Raw genomic sequence first — 17,878 nt, forward strand, 5'->3', positions numbered from 1 at the left:
TATATATTTTTTAAAGGTCTAATAAAACCATAGAAAATAAACCCCTAGTAAAATTTAATTTCTTTTAGTGAACGGATGGACGCCATTGACGAATAAAATTATGTATTATAAATTTAGTAATATAAAAAATATGCATTGCGTTTCACGTTGAAAGGTATAGAACTTTTAAATTTGGATATTTAAGTAAAAGATCTAAATTTTAGAAAGATTGTAAACGTAATTAAGTATTTTTATAATTAAACTGATACAGATGGAATCCATCATTTAGTTTTTTATAATTAAATTAAGACACACGAAATGTATACCATATACAAGTCTACGTCTATAAGTCTACCATTACTCATGTTCTAACTTGGTGCCAGTGTTGACAAAAAGAATGGAACTATTTTCATTTCCTTCCTCGACAGCAACACTGTGTGTGTTGACCGTGATCGTTGCTGTGATTCCGTTATGGGCGGCGGTGAAGATGGTGAACACGCTTTGGCTTAGGCCTAAGAGGTTGGAGAAGCTTCTGAGAGCACAAGGGCTTAGCATTATAATTTAATTCTGAAGTAATAAATTGAACTTAAATCCACTTATTTAAAATTTTCCGAATATATATATATATATTAGTTGGTAATATTTTTATAATAATAGTAATATTTTATTAAATTAATGATATTTTTGTATGTAATTAAGAGTGAAGGTAGTGTGTGCCATATAAAGTAACAAAAATATTGCACCTTCAAATATACCATTATTCCTCTCCTTGATCACAACATAAAACTTTTGGATCCCTGAGTTGTTAAATTGTTAAAGCAAAGCCTTTTTTGAGCAATTGCTAATAAGTGAATTATATGCAGGCAAAAATTCCTTTTTATGGGAAGGCACAACACCAAAGGTCATAATCACTGATCCAAATCAAATCAAAGAAGTCTTGCAAAGTTCTTGTTCAATGGTCTGATACATTATGAGGGTGATAAGTAGGCTCAACATCGAAATATTATTAATCTTGCATTCCACTTAGGAAAATTGAAAGTAAGGTTATTATTTTAATTTATGAATAAACAATTTTTTTACATTATTACCTAGTTATTAATTGACGTGTACAAAAATATGTATACGTAATGAGTTTAAAAGTTATTACAGTTGTGCGAATCTAAAATCCTTAGATAAAATATCGTTGGTTTTGAAATCTGAAATTAATTTTTTGAGTTTTTTTTTTTAAATGTGTCAGAGGATCGTTGGTTTTGAAATCTGAAATTAATTTTTTGAGTTTTTTTTTTAAATGTGTCAGAGGATCGGAAGAGAAATGCATATTTAAATTTTCTTTAGTCTTAACTTCTAAACAATACAATACTATTAGATATACTAAAACAAGTCCTTAGTCGAGTGTTAAGAGAGTTTTTATTCCCACAAATGGTGTTAATGGTTCGACCTTAAGTTCATTGACATAACATCTTCAGCGTCAATCATCACATCAAAAACATCATTTTGGAGTCATAACCAACAAAAATTTAAATACATTTTTGTTCTTCAACCCTTAGACACATATTTGAAAACAATATTTGAAAGGAATTTCTAGCTTCAAAACAAACAATAAAATCTTAGATGATATGATTGATCTTAATGATGAGACTTCAAGGTCAACATATTAGTTATTCTTCAGTGGCTAAATTAATTGACATTACAATTAAACCCAAAGTTATTTTTGTGCTTCGTATTCAAATTAAACTCTTAATTGATAATTAATTTATAGAACATGCTACCAACATTTTCTCAAAGTTGCTATGATGTGATTAGCAAATGGATGAGATTGTTGCCATCAGATAGAAAATGTGAGATTGACGTTTTGCCTTTCCTTCAGAATTTGACTCATGATGTAATTTCTAGAACAACTTTCGGAAGCAGCTATGCAGAAGGAAAAAAGATATTTCAGCTTCTCAAAACTCAGGGATACCTTGTCATGACTGCAAAGTACAAGAACTCACCAATATTGCGGTAATATCACATTGATTTTTGGTATAAGATAATTATTACTAAATTTAGCATTTTTAGTTTTATTGAAACTCAACTCACCATGATGTTCATAAGAACCTCAACGAATCACCCTAAAAGCTAGACACTTAGATAGAGATTAAGCTCTCCATAATACCAAATCACAAAGTAATAATGACAAATAATTATGAATTACATTGAAATTTTGATTTAAGGAATATTTGGTATTTTGTTGAAAAAAATAAGCTTTGAAGTTCAAGAGATGTGGCATACCTGACTCAAACAAGAACTAGAGTTGTTGCTGTTAGAGTTCAACATGTTAGGAAATTGATCTTTATTAATTCAGCATGTTTCTAGGCATTTACCAACACCTACCAAAAAGAAGATGAGAGCAATTGATAAACAAATGAAAAATTCAATTGGGGATATCATAAAAAAAATGAGAGAAAGCCATGAAGAATGGTAAATCCGACAATGAAGATTTATTAGGAATACTTTTGGAATCAAATCAAATGGAAATCCAGGGAAATGGAAATAGTAAGAGTGTTGGAATGACTATTGAAGAAGTAATTGGTGAGTGCAATTTATTCTACTTAGTAGGACAAGAGACAACTTCATCTATGTTGGTTGGACATTGATCATGTTGAGTACGTATCCTGAATGGCAAACACAAGCAAGGGAGGAAGTTCCTCATGATTTTGGAAAACAAAATCCAAACTTTGACGGGATAAGTCAACTCAAAACTATATGTATCACGTTCGTTTATTTGATTATCTCTATTGTCTATTAAAAATACATTTCATCGAACATGTGCCAAAATGTTTGTTTCGTAGATGACCATGATTTTGTACGAAGTTTTGAGGCTATACCGTCCTAATCAATTCTTTAATCGCACGCTTCAAAAGGACATGGAACTTGGAAACCTGTCACTACCTACAGGAGTAAAAGTTACATTACCAATAATTTTACATCACCAGGATGCTGATATATGGGGTAATGATGCATTGGAGTTTAAACTAGAAAGGTTCTCTAAAGGAGTTTCTAAGGCAACAAAAAGGCCAAGTTGTGTTTTACCCATTTGGATGGGGTCCTAGAATTTGTATTGGCCAAAACTTTGCCTTGTTGGAGGCCAAGGTAGTGTTGTCACTTCTTTTTGCAGAATTTCTCATTTGAGCTTTCTCCTATCTATGTGCATGCTCCTACAATTATGCTTACTTTGCAGCCAAAACATGGGGCGCCCCTTATTTTGCAAAAGCTATGATAATTAATTATATTATGAACCGAAAGGTCATGATTTTAGATCTTCAAAATACTTTCACTGCTATAAGACTGTGCTTATGTCACTTGGCTTAATATGTCACTTTATTAGATTACCTTTTTGTAACAACAATCTCGTGTTTGTGTACATGGATTGAACCTATGTTTCGTTTAAGAACTTGTATGTTGTAATGCATGTGTTTGAATAACGTCTTTGTGATTTAGTTATAAAGGATTATTGGGTTATGTATGATGAAAAAGTATTTTACATATGAGATTTTATTGTAACTATTTTTTTGGAAAATGATACTTTAACACCTATTAGTTTTTATTCCAAATCATTTCTCTTTGGGAAATTGATGTTGTCTAAGTATAATAAGAAATCGCCTAAGATAATTTGCGTACCAACATAAATTGGGTGCAAAGTCTATGTTCTTAGACCTAATAAACCAACATGACGAAGAAAAAGTCTACATTCCTAGACTTAAAGCAACATGACAAAGGTAAAGTAGCCTTCATAGGCACATATAAGGGAAATACCTCAAATATAAGAAAAGTAGGTGTAAATCCCCTTGCTTGAATTAAAAATGTGTTTTAGACTCAAGTATAATGTAGTAAGCATATGCCAATTGTGAGACTATGGTTACGTGGTTGATTTAAACAAACATCAATGTATAATGTGTATGTTTAATGGTGTTATAGCAAAAGACCAACACCCAATTGTTTTAATGAAATGCTTATATACAACATGTGAACAAATTGCGTCTTCTAACACCTTATGGTGTCATACTACCTCTATTATGCAACTAGTTAAACATCTACTAAGTGTTATTAAGTAGTTCGTCTAACTAGTTGTAAGACAATGTATTAACTAACTCAGATAATCTACTCATTGTCTTGAAATTTATAAAAACCTTTACACATATATTATAACCATTTGCATTCCTCTTGTATTAAAATTTTGGAAACAAAAGTTTACATAAAGGCCATTTTCTAGAGGAATATAAAATTACAACACACACACATGCATATATATTCTCTACAAAAACTTGATAGTACTCAACATCTCCACTATATTGCACCACCATATATGCTATCATCTGTTTTCGTGTAACACATGATCATAGAAGAAGACAACAAACCACACAAAAGATAAAAGATAAGATAAGCTAACAGAAAAAGAATGATCATATAATATAAACACTAAGATACATTGATCGAGGTCGTACCCAATCAAATAAAATAGTTCAATGTAGTACTTAAGAGCTATCCCAAGGTCTTCTCCTAGTGACCAATATTATCATTCAAGGGTTCCAAATGCAACACATGGGTGTTTGGTAGATTCATAGAAACACAATTAAAAATGTAGTTTAAAGGTTCAATGAAACAATGTTAAAAACAATATTGATTCCTTAATTTCAAATTAAAATCCACCAATCACAAATTATGAATTTAATTGTTCTATCCAGTTTACTCTCATGAAACCCAAAATTAATCAACTAAGTGAAGATTAATACAAGTTCAATATGCAATTAAGCAAAGCATACTTCAACAAATAACATGTACAAATTAAGCATGTTGTGAACAATCCACACCCCCTAAGCATGAATACAAGTTGATTAAGGTGTAGAAACATGAGATTGAGATTAAGCATACATCAACTTCGTGATTAACCATGAAAATGTAATATGAAGAACGGAAAACATAATAGAACTCAAAAGTGAACAAGCATCTCAAGGGTTCATTCCATTCTCTTCAAGGAATCAATACATATAGTTAGTTCTTTATGATATTCGAATTACAACTCAACCCAAAACAAAAATGCATAATTTTAATGAAGAGAAGAAGCCAGAAAATAAAAACCAATGTGCATAAAATGTAAAACAGAGGAGAAAACGGAAAAACCTCAACTTGAGTGATGTTCTAATGTGCAAAAACGTGGAAATGCACTGACTATGTGCATAAACGGGAAAATCTAATGACTCCCTTCAATGGTCTCCAAAAAATGCTCAAAGTGAAGAAAAAACACCCCTAATGAAGGCTCTACCCACCTAAAACCCCAAGGGGCTTGTGGTAACATCACACAACATGTGCATAATGTCAAAATTGCCATTCCGGTAAGCAAAATTACAAAACTACTACTATGAGCCAAAATGCTAATATGGAAACAAAGGTTGATGTGGCGCAAATGATGTGGCATTGACATGGCACTATTTTCTTCACAAAATAAATGTCCAAGCCCAAATATGCTTCACAACAAAACATGAAATTAATTAAGAATGAAAATTAGACCAAGTAAATCCAAATTAGTAAAAATCTGAATTACCGGCCTAGTGGGGCCCAAAAGATGAAAATGCACTAAAGATAGATAATTAAGCATTAAACATTGATAAGTCATTATTTTCCCTTATTCCATTGCCTTTTTGTGCCCATCTTGAGGGTTGTTTAGTGCTTAATTGACTTTTGTTAGTGCATTTTCCTCAATTGGGCTTCATTGGGCCATTATTCCGAATTTTGAGTAATTTGACATTAATTGGTCTAATTTTTGTTTGTAATTGTTTTTAGGTATTTTGTGGACCAAATTTTGGAGCTTGGACACTAATTTTAAGATGAAGAGAGGGTTGCCACATCATTGCCACGTTTGCACTATAGCCTGTCCACGTCATTGGGCCAACATTTTCAACCCATAGTGACATTTTTGTAATACTGCTGATAAAAATGACAATTGTAGCCCTGAGTGGCATTTCTGAAAATAGGAGTGCTAGAATTGAGGGAAACACGTTTTTAGTGGGTTTTAGTAGGGTTTTGACACATTCCTTCTTCCCTAATATGATTTATGTGTTTTGGGAGAGCACCAATGTTAGGGTTTATGCATTTTCTTGAATCTTACACACATTGGAGCTAATAGTAACGTTTTCTGCACATTCTCTCTTCTAATTTGAGTTTTCTGTCTTCTTTTCTTCCTTTTAGTGATGCATTTCAATTTGGGTTTGTTTGTGGATTCGAATTCCATGGACAACTAATTTCGTATGCATTGATTCCTTGCAGAGAATAAAATGAAACCTTGAGATTCGAATTCCATGGACAACTAATTTCGTATGCATTGGTCTTGTTATTTCTTCATTATGGATTTGCGTTTGTGTTTTAATTGAAGAAACCAATCTGTTTATTCTTAATTTTTAGAGTGGGTTCATTTTTCATTGTTTTGTGTTCATGCTTAATGAACTGTGACAAATTCATGTACGTGCGCACTGCTTAATTGCATATTGAATTTGTGGTTAACCTTCGCTTAATTGTTTAGCAATGAGTTTCATGAGGAATAACATTACCAATTTAGTTTGAAATTTGGGATGGGTGAAATTTCATTCGAAGCAAGGAATCAATGTCGTTTTCTCTACTGTTTAATCAAATTGGCAATTACATTTTATTGTTGTGTTGAATTTTTTGGAATCTGCCACCTCCCCCTACCCTTTTATGTTGAGTTACAATATGGAAGGCTTTGAATGAAAGGTTGGTCACTAAGAGACGACCTTGGTTTAAGTACTGAGTATATTGCATTGTAATGTTCTATTTGGTTGGGTACGACCTCGATCAAATTTGGTGTCGTGGCACTCTTTTCTTCACAAAATAAACGTCCAAACCCAAATATGCTTCACAAGAAAACATGAAATTAATTAAGAATGAAAATTAAACCAAATAAATCCAAATTAGTAAAAATATGAATTACAAGCCTAGTGAGGCCCAAAAGATGAAAATACACTAAAGATAGATAATTAAGCATTAAACATCAATCAAGATGGGTACATAAAAGTAAGTAAACAGGGGAAAATAATGACTTATCAAACTGCTTCACACTTAGTCTTTTCCACTCTTAAGAAAAATCATGAAGCAAGACAAGGACAACCAGACAAAACAAAGAGAGACATGCACGAGACATAAACAAACAGACACAAAATAGACAAAGGGAACACATCCAACACAAATGAGTCAAAGCTGCAAGGTATCCATGAACATCATCCAAGCAATTCAAAACATGTTAAGTAACTCAAGTAAGCTTAATAGGTGAATTGAAAGTAACATAATCTCACAGAATATGCACTATATCACTCAAGTGTCTAGGCTACTTTTTACTCTCAAAGCACCCATGAAAAACAAGCATTAAACAGACTTGACAAGCCTTTAAAATCAACAACTCAAGACAAATGCACATAGGAACCAACAAGATTTTTTAAGGATGTAGTGGAGCTGAGGACAAGGTGTGGAATGTATGGACATGTAGCTACAAACCCAAGGAAATAGAGGAGCAATGGGGAATAAGTCAAAATTAACATGAAGGCAATCCCATACTTCTACATTTCCAATTCAATTCCTCACATAATTGCCAAAACCAATTTCTTTTTCTTTTTCTTTTCATTCTCTTCTATTTTTTTTTCATTTTTGTAATTCAAAACAACTTTGAAGGCCACTGTATAGAATGAACAATCCACGAACCAACACAATTATGCACACCTCCACACTTGATTAAGCACCCATTCCCAAGACAATTTCAAAGCTCCAAAATTTCCTAAGGTAGGATCAATCATGATTTTTCAGGCTAAATGGTTGTAATGAGCTATAAGACAATGAAACAGGGTAAACATGCTCAAAAAGGCTATCAAAGAAAACAATTCAAGGTAGGCTCACTAGCTCAATAGAACAAAACTTCCTATATCATCCCAAAACATGCATGTGAACTAAGAAGTATCAGAAATAGTCAAGCCAAGGACATTGTGCAAGCAATCAAGAGGCATAACACACAAGAAAGAACAATTAATGGCTCAAACCTCACAACGGGTAAATGTATCCCAAAAATAACTTGACATGAAGAGAAAAGTAAGAATTTCAGTACACAAAATGTCAAGCAACTCAAATCCTCCAAGAGTGAAGTAAGTGCCAAAATAGAATGCAAAACTTACACAAAAACAAAAGAAACACATGCAATTTTTTTTACAAAACACATGAAAAAAACACAATAGAGAGTAGTATCCCCTTCACACTTAAACTACATATTGTCTCAATGTGGCACAAACAAGAAGATCAGATAATCAAATATCAGCAGATGGAATTGGACAAGTGTAATAAACGTATGAAAGAGAAAAAGAAGACTCCTTGAGTCATGGTGGGAGAAGAGAAGTGGCATCAAGCAAGGAAGTCTCCTCTACAACTGTGTCCACCAAAGAATGGCTTTAGAGGATGCCCATTAACCTTGAAGGTTTTATTCATGGATTCACTTTTAATCTCAACTGCACTAGTAAACTCTTGGTCACAGAAAAGCTTAATCAAAACTCGATTTCCTCATTTAAAACAACTTAATGTAGCAATTGTTGGACAATCGAGTATCAATCCAAAATATATGCAAAGGCAAATGAGAGATTTATTGAACTTGACTTGTGAAATGAGAGGAAATCTAATAATATATACTGAAATTAAAACTGAAACAAACTTAAAATGCTATTAAAATGTAAAAGTGAAAACTATTTGATGAAATGCCTAAATGAAATCAAATTCACCTAAGGTGTTTGATGAAAAACTAACACTAACCTATATGTACTAATGCAAGAATATGCAATGCAACATGCCAAAATTCAATCTAACTTTGTAGGACACTTCTAACACCTAATTAGAACTTGACTCAACCATTGAAAACACTTTACAACTCAAAAAATGTAGAAATCACAATTTCAAAAAAATCTCGAGAACAACGGTATATAAATGGGTGTAGGGCCACATCAAATCTTGAATTCTAATGCTCAAAATTAAAATGTAATGATGCGAAATGCTTAAAAATTGTCTCTATTGATGAATCAAATAAGAATCATGCAAAAATGTAAAACATAAATTGAAACCCCCATTTTACAACCCTAATTAACTTGAATAACGAACAAGTGCATGAGCAGACAATTGGATGTAGCGAATGATGAAATGAGTGCAGAAATTGTTCAGAAACATCAAGTCTAATATCACGAGTAAGAAACAAACACAAATCAATCACCAGAAACACAAAATCAACATAATCAAATCTAAGCTGCGAAGGAATAATAAAGCTTCTGCAGAATTTCATTCCATAGTTTAAGGTGCACGATTTATGTCTCATTGACCTTGAATCAAAAGACATTTGATATAGAAGTGAGGTGACAATGCACCTTATGAAATTTATAAAGACTTCATCCTAAATTTAATGTTGAATTTGACAGTATCACTCAATCAAGCATTTTTAATCAATGGGAGCAATTCAGTAGACAAGAAAAAGGAATTCATCACAATTAAATGGTAGAAATGAAAATAAAGAATGAATTTAACATAAGAAAGAATCCTTACAACAATTGGTTTGGTGAAAATGGATTGAATTACCCTGGAACAACTCCAAGATTCATCAAACTCGTAACATGATATGTAGTAAAGCAATGAAAAATGGTGTTGTGACCATGATTGAGTGGTTCGTGGAAGAGGAGAGAATATGGTGTACGTGGATGGTTTGAGTGAGTGGTGTGTTGATTGTGTAAAAGATGACACCAAACTAATGCAAATCCTGCACCTGCAATTGGTATGATAAGCTACAAAAATAACTAACTAAACTACTCTATTATGCCTAATTACATTGCTGAACTCACAAGTGACTTAGGTGGTAGGTATCCCGCAGCTGCTACTGGCTAAACCAGGTTCATTGCCTCTTGATTCATTATTGGCCTTAGGGATGTCAATGGAGCGGGTAAGGTACGGGTAGTAGCTCCCCCGCACCCTACCCGCTGAATAAATATCCACCCCGTATCTGTACCCGTACCCATATGCATCGGGTATCCGTTATGCGGGTACCCGTATAATTTTTTAAAATCCACGAATATCCACGGGTACTTGCTGGTATTTACATAAAAGATAAAAATAAATATTTAACAACATATTTTAATAGTAAATTCAAAGAAAATACAATACATAACATTCATAAATTTTAAATGAAGTCCAAATAACCCATTTAAATAGTGTTGAATGATAGTTGACAAGGAAATGAATTTTTTTTTTAAACTAATTGATAAAAAAATTACTCATTCAAAATAATATGTTAATATTTTAATAATGTTTTTTTTTAATTTAAATTAGAATATAGCGGGTACGGGTATCCACGGGTATGGATACTATGATACCCGTACCTGCTCCGTTAACATGCGGATATTAAAAATACCTGTACCTATTACCCGAGGGTATCCATTTACAATATCAATTTCCTACCTATTGCGAATTTTATCTGCGAATACCTGCAGGTACGAATTTTTTTGACATCCCTAACTGGCCTCGACTTTGTGACTTGCTGCAATAGGTGATCAAAGCCAGCTAGCTCATAACAACTTTAGGTTTCCCTTTACAAGTTTTCACGTGTTAAACTATTCAACACTCCTTGTCCATTTGGTCACAGTCCACATCATTCAACAATCCTCCTTGATGAGAATTAACTTTAGCACATCTCCTCCTACAATTTAGGACTCAAGAAATGAATTATAACCTACTAAACAATGCTATGCCACAACTACAAGCACCTAAGAGGACTAAACATGTGAAAATGAGTTTTCAAGAGTGTCATGCAGCTAGAGACCACTTTTCAGCAATCTTAGAGTCAGAACAAGTGTATTTTGATGTACTAAAACTTTCCCCATAAGTGCCTAACCATTTGGAATTGAATCTCAAAAAGTTAACTCAAGGTGTAAAAATAATGGTAATAATGGAATTGAATCTTAAATAAAATAACAATAAGATATAAAATTAAATAAAATAAAAAAATGATAATGGCAATTATCATGTGAGCATCAATTTTAATCTCCAACTTCTTGGTGTATTTGGCTGCTCCGACATCATGAACTCCTCTAACAACAATGGTGTCACTTCTTGCACCAAATTGCTGGGAGTTAGAAGCCATATTCTCAATCAATTGTGTAGTTGTATCTAGGGTCATATTACCAAGAGCACCACCACTCACAACGTTAATCATGCTTCTATCCATATGATGTAAGCCTTCATAAAAATATTGGAGAAGTAGATGCTTAGATATCTAGTAGTGTGGGCAATTGGAACATGGATTAGAGAACCTCTCCTAGTATTCATAAAGGCTCTCCCTAGATTGCTACTTGATACCAGAGATATCTTCTTGATAGTTGTGGTCCTGGAAGTATGGATGAATTTGGCCAAGAACATTCTCTTCAAGTCATCCTAGTTCGTAATGGACCTAGGTGCAAGGTAGTACAACCAATCCTTTGCTTTATCCTCTAAAGAATGAGGAAAAGCCTTCAAGTACACATGATCTTCTTAGACATTAGTGGACTTTATGGTGGAACACACAATATGAAACTACTTCAAGTGCTTGTGTGGGTCTTCACTTGCAAGACCATGAAACTTTGGCAACAAACATAAGGCACTTCCTCATTAGGATATTGGATGCACAAGCTATCATAAGTGAAATCAGGTGCAACCAGCTCACTAAGTTTCCTCTCACGAGGTGGATGTTGAGCCATATTATCAGTATCAAAATCAAAATCAAAATGATGAGAATGCTCAGAATGATCAGATTGCACAAAATGCTCAAAATGATAAAAGTGCATAAAATGCTCAAAATGCAAAGAACGTACAAATTCAAGAGTATTAGGAAAAGTCATAGAATATTCAGAATGCAAAGATGGATTCCTATGATTCTTAACTGCTCTATGGAAGGTTCTACCAATTTCAGGGTCAAATGGTTGTAAGTCACTTGGATTTCCCTAGTCATGCATCAAAATACATTAATTCTAGTAATATCGACATAATAAAGGAAACAATAAGTATACTAAAACTAACTCCAAATGACTTAAGATGGTCCCAAAAAAAAAAAAATAAATAAAACACTACCACAAAAAAATTCAGCTCAAAAATCAAAGTCTAACTATTTTAAATATTTTTTCAAAAGTGCAAAATTTAAAGAGAAAACACAAAAATTATTGATTATATACAAAAAAGGGTACTTTCTAGGAATTCTAAATTTGAGCCCTTTCTTAGAAATCAAATTCTACCCCAAATGCATATATAATATTAGTAATTCTGATAATTTAAAGTGAAAGTTATGGTTCTTTGAAGTTTGGCTAAAAATCATCCAATTTTTTTTTTGTATCTCTCAAACCAGACCATACCAATTGCTCAAACTATTTTTCCTATCAAGTTCAGGGTGTTAGAAGTGGGGCGAAAAAAATTGAAGTGAAAACAAGCACCGTAGCTATGAGAACAAAAAATTACAAATTAAATGCTAGAATGTAACATTGTTCTACATTATTTAGTACTCTAGAAATGATATTATTCATTATGGCACTATTCACTCTACTACACAAATAACATGCACACTACACAAAACATAAAAAATGACTATCACAAATGATATATGACTTATACCACACAAAACAACACATAACACAGAACAACTCAACACCACAAAATAACTTTGAATGAAAATGTCGGTCGTCGAGAATGGTGCAAAATTTGATCGAAGTTGTACCCAATCAAATAAAACAGTTAATTATAGTACTCAAGAGTTATCCCAAGGTTGTCTCCTAATGACTTATATTATCATTCAAGGGTTCCAGATGCAACACAGGGGGAGGGGTTGGTACATTCATAGAAACACATTTAAAAATACAGTTTAAAGGTACAATAAAATAGTGGTAAAAATAGTTTGAATACAGGTTGATTAAGGTGAAAAAACATGAGATTTATATTATGCATACATCAATTTCATGTTTAACCATGAAAATGCAATATTGAAATAAACATACCTACAACCCCTCAGATGTTCGAAGCTCAACAAATTGACGCCAAGTTTGTTCACCAATTGCCTTGTATTTAGCACAATGATTTTCATTCTTTCTAGCTCCAAAAACATACATAAATGTCAATTTTGTCTTAAATATACGAAATTTCTCAATCATTGATGACAAACATTTATTTCTAAGCGTCGTCACATTTGGAATATCAAATGTCATTTGCAATATAGAAAATGCACATTAGTAGTATGTAACAAATTATCAGTAAAATCAAACTATAAGTTCAATAACACTAAGATTATTTACCCATAAAGAATGTCATATCATGTTTTGATCAACTTCAGTCACATGATCGAAAGATGGAGTAAGGATGAATATTTTTTCTCGTGACAATACTCCTAAATAGCTTCTGAAGACATCCACATAACAACCTAAAGCTAAACCAGTGTTGATGTCAATAAAGACATGTGTTTTCTCACCATTAGCTCTTCTCATTAAGAATTGTCTCAACCTAGTGGCTCTTGGGGTAGGTCTCGTAGTGGGTCTTTCATCCCCTGGGGAATTCCGATGTTCAGCCATATATTTGTCAAAAGAAAAAAGCACAAAACATTAATAACATATAAAATATTATTTAACAAAACACGAAAATTTGTACAAAATTGTGAAATTCTAACATAAAGTTATGAATTGGTCATATGTATATTCCTTCATCATGATCTTCCCGAATTGCATGTACATCATCAACTAAAGGGTCTTCATCAAAATTTATCGTTATTTTAAATGGGTAGGTGTTAAGATTATTAAGATTACTTAGATTTTCTTCATTAGCATAATTTTTTTACACTAAAGAGCGATATATCAATGTTCATATGCATGATATTTTACATATAAAAACTAGATATGCTTGTTGTGCCATGATAAATGGCTTATCTCGATCACCTACCTTCTGAAAATCAACTAGATTCGTTTCTAATTCATCCATTTTGACACTACTCTTATTGTCAACCCACTTACATTTGAATAGTGGAATAATAAACACAGTATAATCAACCTCCCATATCTCTTTTATACAAGATTTTGATCTTTAGGTGTGGAAAGTTGTGGCGACTTAGATTCAAGACTAACTCCACTATTTTGTAATGTACTTTTATCATCCAAAGACTTCGTATAGAATGTGCAATTATTAATTTTGTAACATATACAACATATGACATCAAACTTCTACCCATTTGGTAATCATATTGAAGTCTCGAAAGATTGGGAATCTTTTAAAACCTAAGATTTAAACCAAGAAATGAATGTTCTGTTATGCTCTATCAACTACCATTTATCTGATTGTCTTGGATTGTTCTCTTTCACAGTGGCTTTGTGTGTAGATAAGCAATACCCATTTGGTAATCATATTGAAGTCTCGAAAGATTGGGAATCTTTTAAAACCTAAGATTTAAACCAAGAAATGAATGTTCTATTATGCTCTATCAACTACCATTTATCTAATTGTCTTGGATTGTTCTCTTTCACAATGGCTTTGTGTGTAGATAAGCAAGGGATCACCTCATCTATTTTGTTCAATATATATAGATGTGCTTGGAACAATTCTTCGCGATCTTTTTAAACCACATTCACACCTAAAATGATCCTACATATAGAACACATGTTCAACGAGGAACTCCTATCAGATTTTCTTTTGTCATGTAATCTGAACAAAACTCGATACTTTCTTTAGCAATATAGCTTTCAATCATTTAAGTTTTTGGACATATTGATTTTTCACGTACCCTTTCAAAATCTTCATATAACGTTCAATGAGATACATCCATCTTATTTATATTGGTCCACAAAACTTGATTTCTCTTACCAAATGAATGAGTAAATGTACCATGATGTCAAAAACTGATGGATGGAAAAATATCTCTAGTTGACATAAGATGATAACAATCTCGCCTTGAAGATCTTCTAATTTTACAAGATCAATGACTTCGCTACAAATTGAAGAGAAAAATGAACACAAACGAGTTATAGTTTGTCTAACATTTTTGGATAAAATTTCACGGATAGCCACCGATAAGAATTGTTGCATTAAGATGTAACAATCGTGAGACTTTAAGCCAACAAGCTTCAAGTCTTGCTTCTACACTAAACTCTTAATATTTGAAGAGTATCCTTTAGGTACTATGACACTTTTTAGGCAAAAGCAAAAACTAATATTCTCTTGTTTGGACATAGTGTAACATGCGAGGCCAAATAAGTACGCTTACCAACCTCCTTGGTGCCAAGTCTTCTCGGATCTTCATTTCAATCAAATTCAAACAAGCATTTACTCCATGTTTTGACTTTCCTAAATGTTAAGTACTATACTAATCAAGCTATCACACATATTCTTCTCTACATGCATCTATCTAATGCCTAACTTGTAACTCGAACAATATGGAAGATCAAAGAATATTGATTTTTATTCTTCCAAGGGCTCGATACAAATGACTTCTTGGATGTTTTCCCAAATATATGATGTACTTAATTGGTGCTTTGTGATTTTCTTAATGTCAATTGAATGTTTTCTTTAACCTTTAATAAGGATTATTAGCTTGTAAAAACCTTCGATGGCCCAAATATATGGTCTTCCTTCTATTCTACAATTGATGAGATGCAATGTTTTCTTCACATATAAGACATGCTTTATGAACCTTGACATTGTACCCTGACAAATTACCATTAGCTGGAAAGTTATAATGGTGTAAAATAACATTGCATGCATCATGAAAGTTTTAGAAGCAACAATATCAAATATGTCAACCTCATCAACCCATAAAAACTTCAAGTCTTCAACTAGTGGAATACGATATACATCTATGTCATTTTCAAGCTACCTTGATGCAGATATCTTCATAGACAACGTCATGTATTTTCTCTTCTTGCACAACCTAGGAGATAAGTTGTAAATGAATAATATAGCGGGCCAACAATTGTGGTTAGTACTTAAATTACCAAATGGATTCATTCCACTAGTAACTAAACCAAACAAAACATTTCAACATTCTTGACTAAACTTGGGAAACTCATGATCAATATTGTATTAAATCAGTTGGATGATGAAGTAGTCTGTCACATCTTCTCTCATTTGCATGGCATCTAAGGTTTTTAACATATTTTGGATTCCCAAACAAACACTTAAGTTTTGGCACGATTGAAAGGTACCAGACTACTTTCAAAGCGGGACCTTCTTTTTCTATTTGACCATTATCTTTGCTATTGGTTTTTTCTGATTGCACTGTGATAATGCACACTTTGGACATGTTTTCAAATTTTCAAATTTTTTCCTATATAATGAAATCATTAGGACATGCATGTATCCTCTTATACTCCATACCTATCAAACAAAGAATTTTTTTGGCACCGTAATTACGAGTGTGTAGTGTATTTCCATCCAGAAGCATTTCATTCAAAAGTACCAGTAATTTTGTGAAACTCTTATCCATCCACCCATTGGTCCTATTTATATTCATTTGCACATATGTGGGGACAATCGTGTGAACATAGTTGAACTGACATACAACAGAGTCTCCACATGAGTAAACATCGTCTCATACACATGCACATATGCAAAAGCTTCTACACCAACATCCCAGATCATGTTCTCTAATTTTTTTTCATTCAGTTGGTCTTCCATGGTGGAATTGACAACTTGTTTAGTTTGAGAAATAATTGGGAAATCTTTTAATTTACCGTGCCCCATGTTGTATAAAGTATAAGGAAAATATCACAAATAAGATGTTCCCTAACATCAGTTGCATTCAACTTTATCTCATTCAAACAGTTGAAAAAGGGCGTCTAAACTTTACCTCATCATCACTTTTACCCTCATTGTGTAGCGCAAATTGTATAAATTCTTTTACTCTTATCTCAAACTCAACACTGATGCATGGGGAATTAATCTGATCTTGATCCATATATATATATATATATATATATACTGAAATTACGTGAACAATTTCAGTAATCTTAGAGTGATTGCTCACATCGCTTTTGTATTTGCGATGTGACTCTATCCAATCAAAGAAGATTCACTTTTTTTAATGGTACATATTAATTTTAAAAAACTTATCTTAAATTTCATGAAATTTTGTCAGCATTTTGCATTGGTCTTCAGGTTACACAAAATTAAACATAAAAAGTGGCATGTTTCTTTCTACTCCATATATGTGTCATTTTGTATTTGTTAGATTAGAAAATAATTATATTATTAATTAAAACTAAATGATAAAAGGTGATTGATTTGTGATTCAAAACAGTTGCTTAATTAGTGACTTAAAAAGATTGAGGAGACTACATGCGTTTGCTAGGAGTCGAACCTGGGTCTATATCTTGGAAGGCAATTATCCTAACCGTTGGACTACAAACGCTTGATAATTTGTTGTCAGAATGAGGGAATAATATTTGTGTTCAAACAAAATTTATCTTCCTTATCTAAAAACGTTTATATTTTGAACTATTTCTTTATCACTTTATTATACAATTTTAATTTTTTATTTAATTGAAATAATTTATTTTTTAAAATGATATAAAATTGCATAATCTATCTTAATTCAATTCGAAAATAATTATTTAACTTGCACATTGTTACTTTTTACAAAATTTTATATTTCTTAAGGTTGTCAAAATGGGTAATCTTGCCCAATCCAACTCGACCCACCATGGGTTGGTCACTTAGTGAGCTAACCTAACCCGGATCATTTATTAGCGAGCCAAAAACATTCGAACCTTGGTGGGTTAAATGGGTTGGCTCACCGGTTCACTTAATTAAAAAAAATATAATTTTTTTTCTTCAATCTAAAAAA

At 32.5% G+C, this 17,878-nt stretch overlaps 1 pseudogene; it reads left to right on the plus strand.

Moving 5' to 3' along the window:
• The first annotated feature begins 450 nt into the window (after nucleotides 1–450).
• Nucleotides 451–3,238, plus strand: LOC114170168 (annotated as a pseudogene).
• The last annotated feature ends 14,640 nt before the right edge of the window (nucleotides 3,239–17,878 follow it).

The sequence above is a fragment of the Vigna unguiculata genome, chromosome 11 (assembly GCF_004118075.2).
Source record: "Vigna unguiculata cultivar IT97K-499-35 chromosome 11, ASM411807v1, whole genome shotgun sequence".
Lineage (NCBI taxonomy): Eukaryota > Viridiplantae > Streptophyta > Magnoliopsida > Fabales > Fabaceae > Vigna > Vigna unguiculata.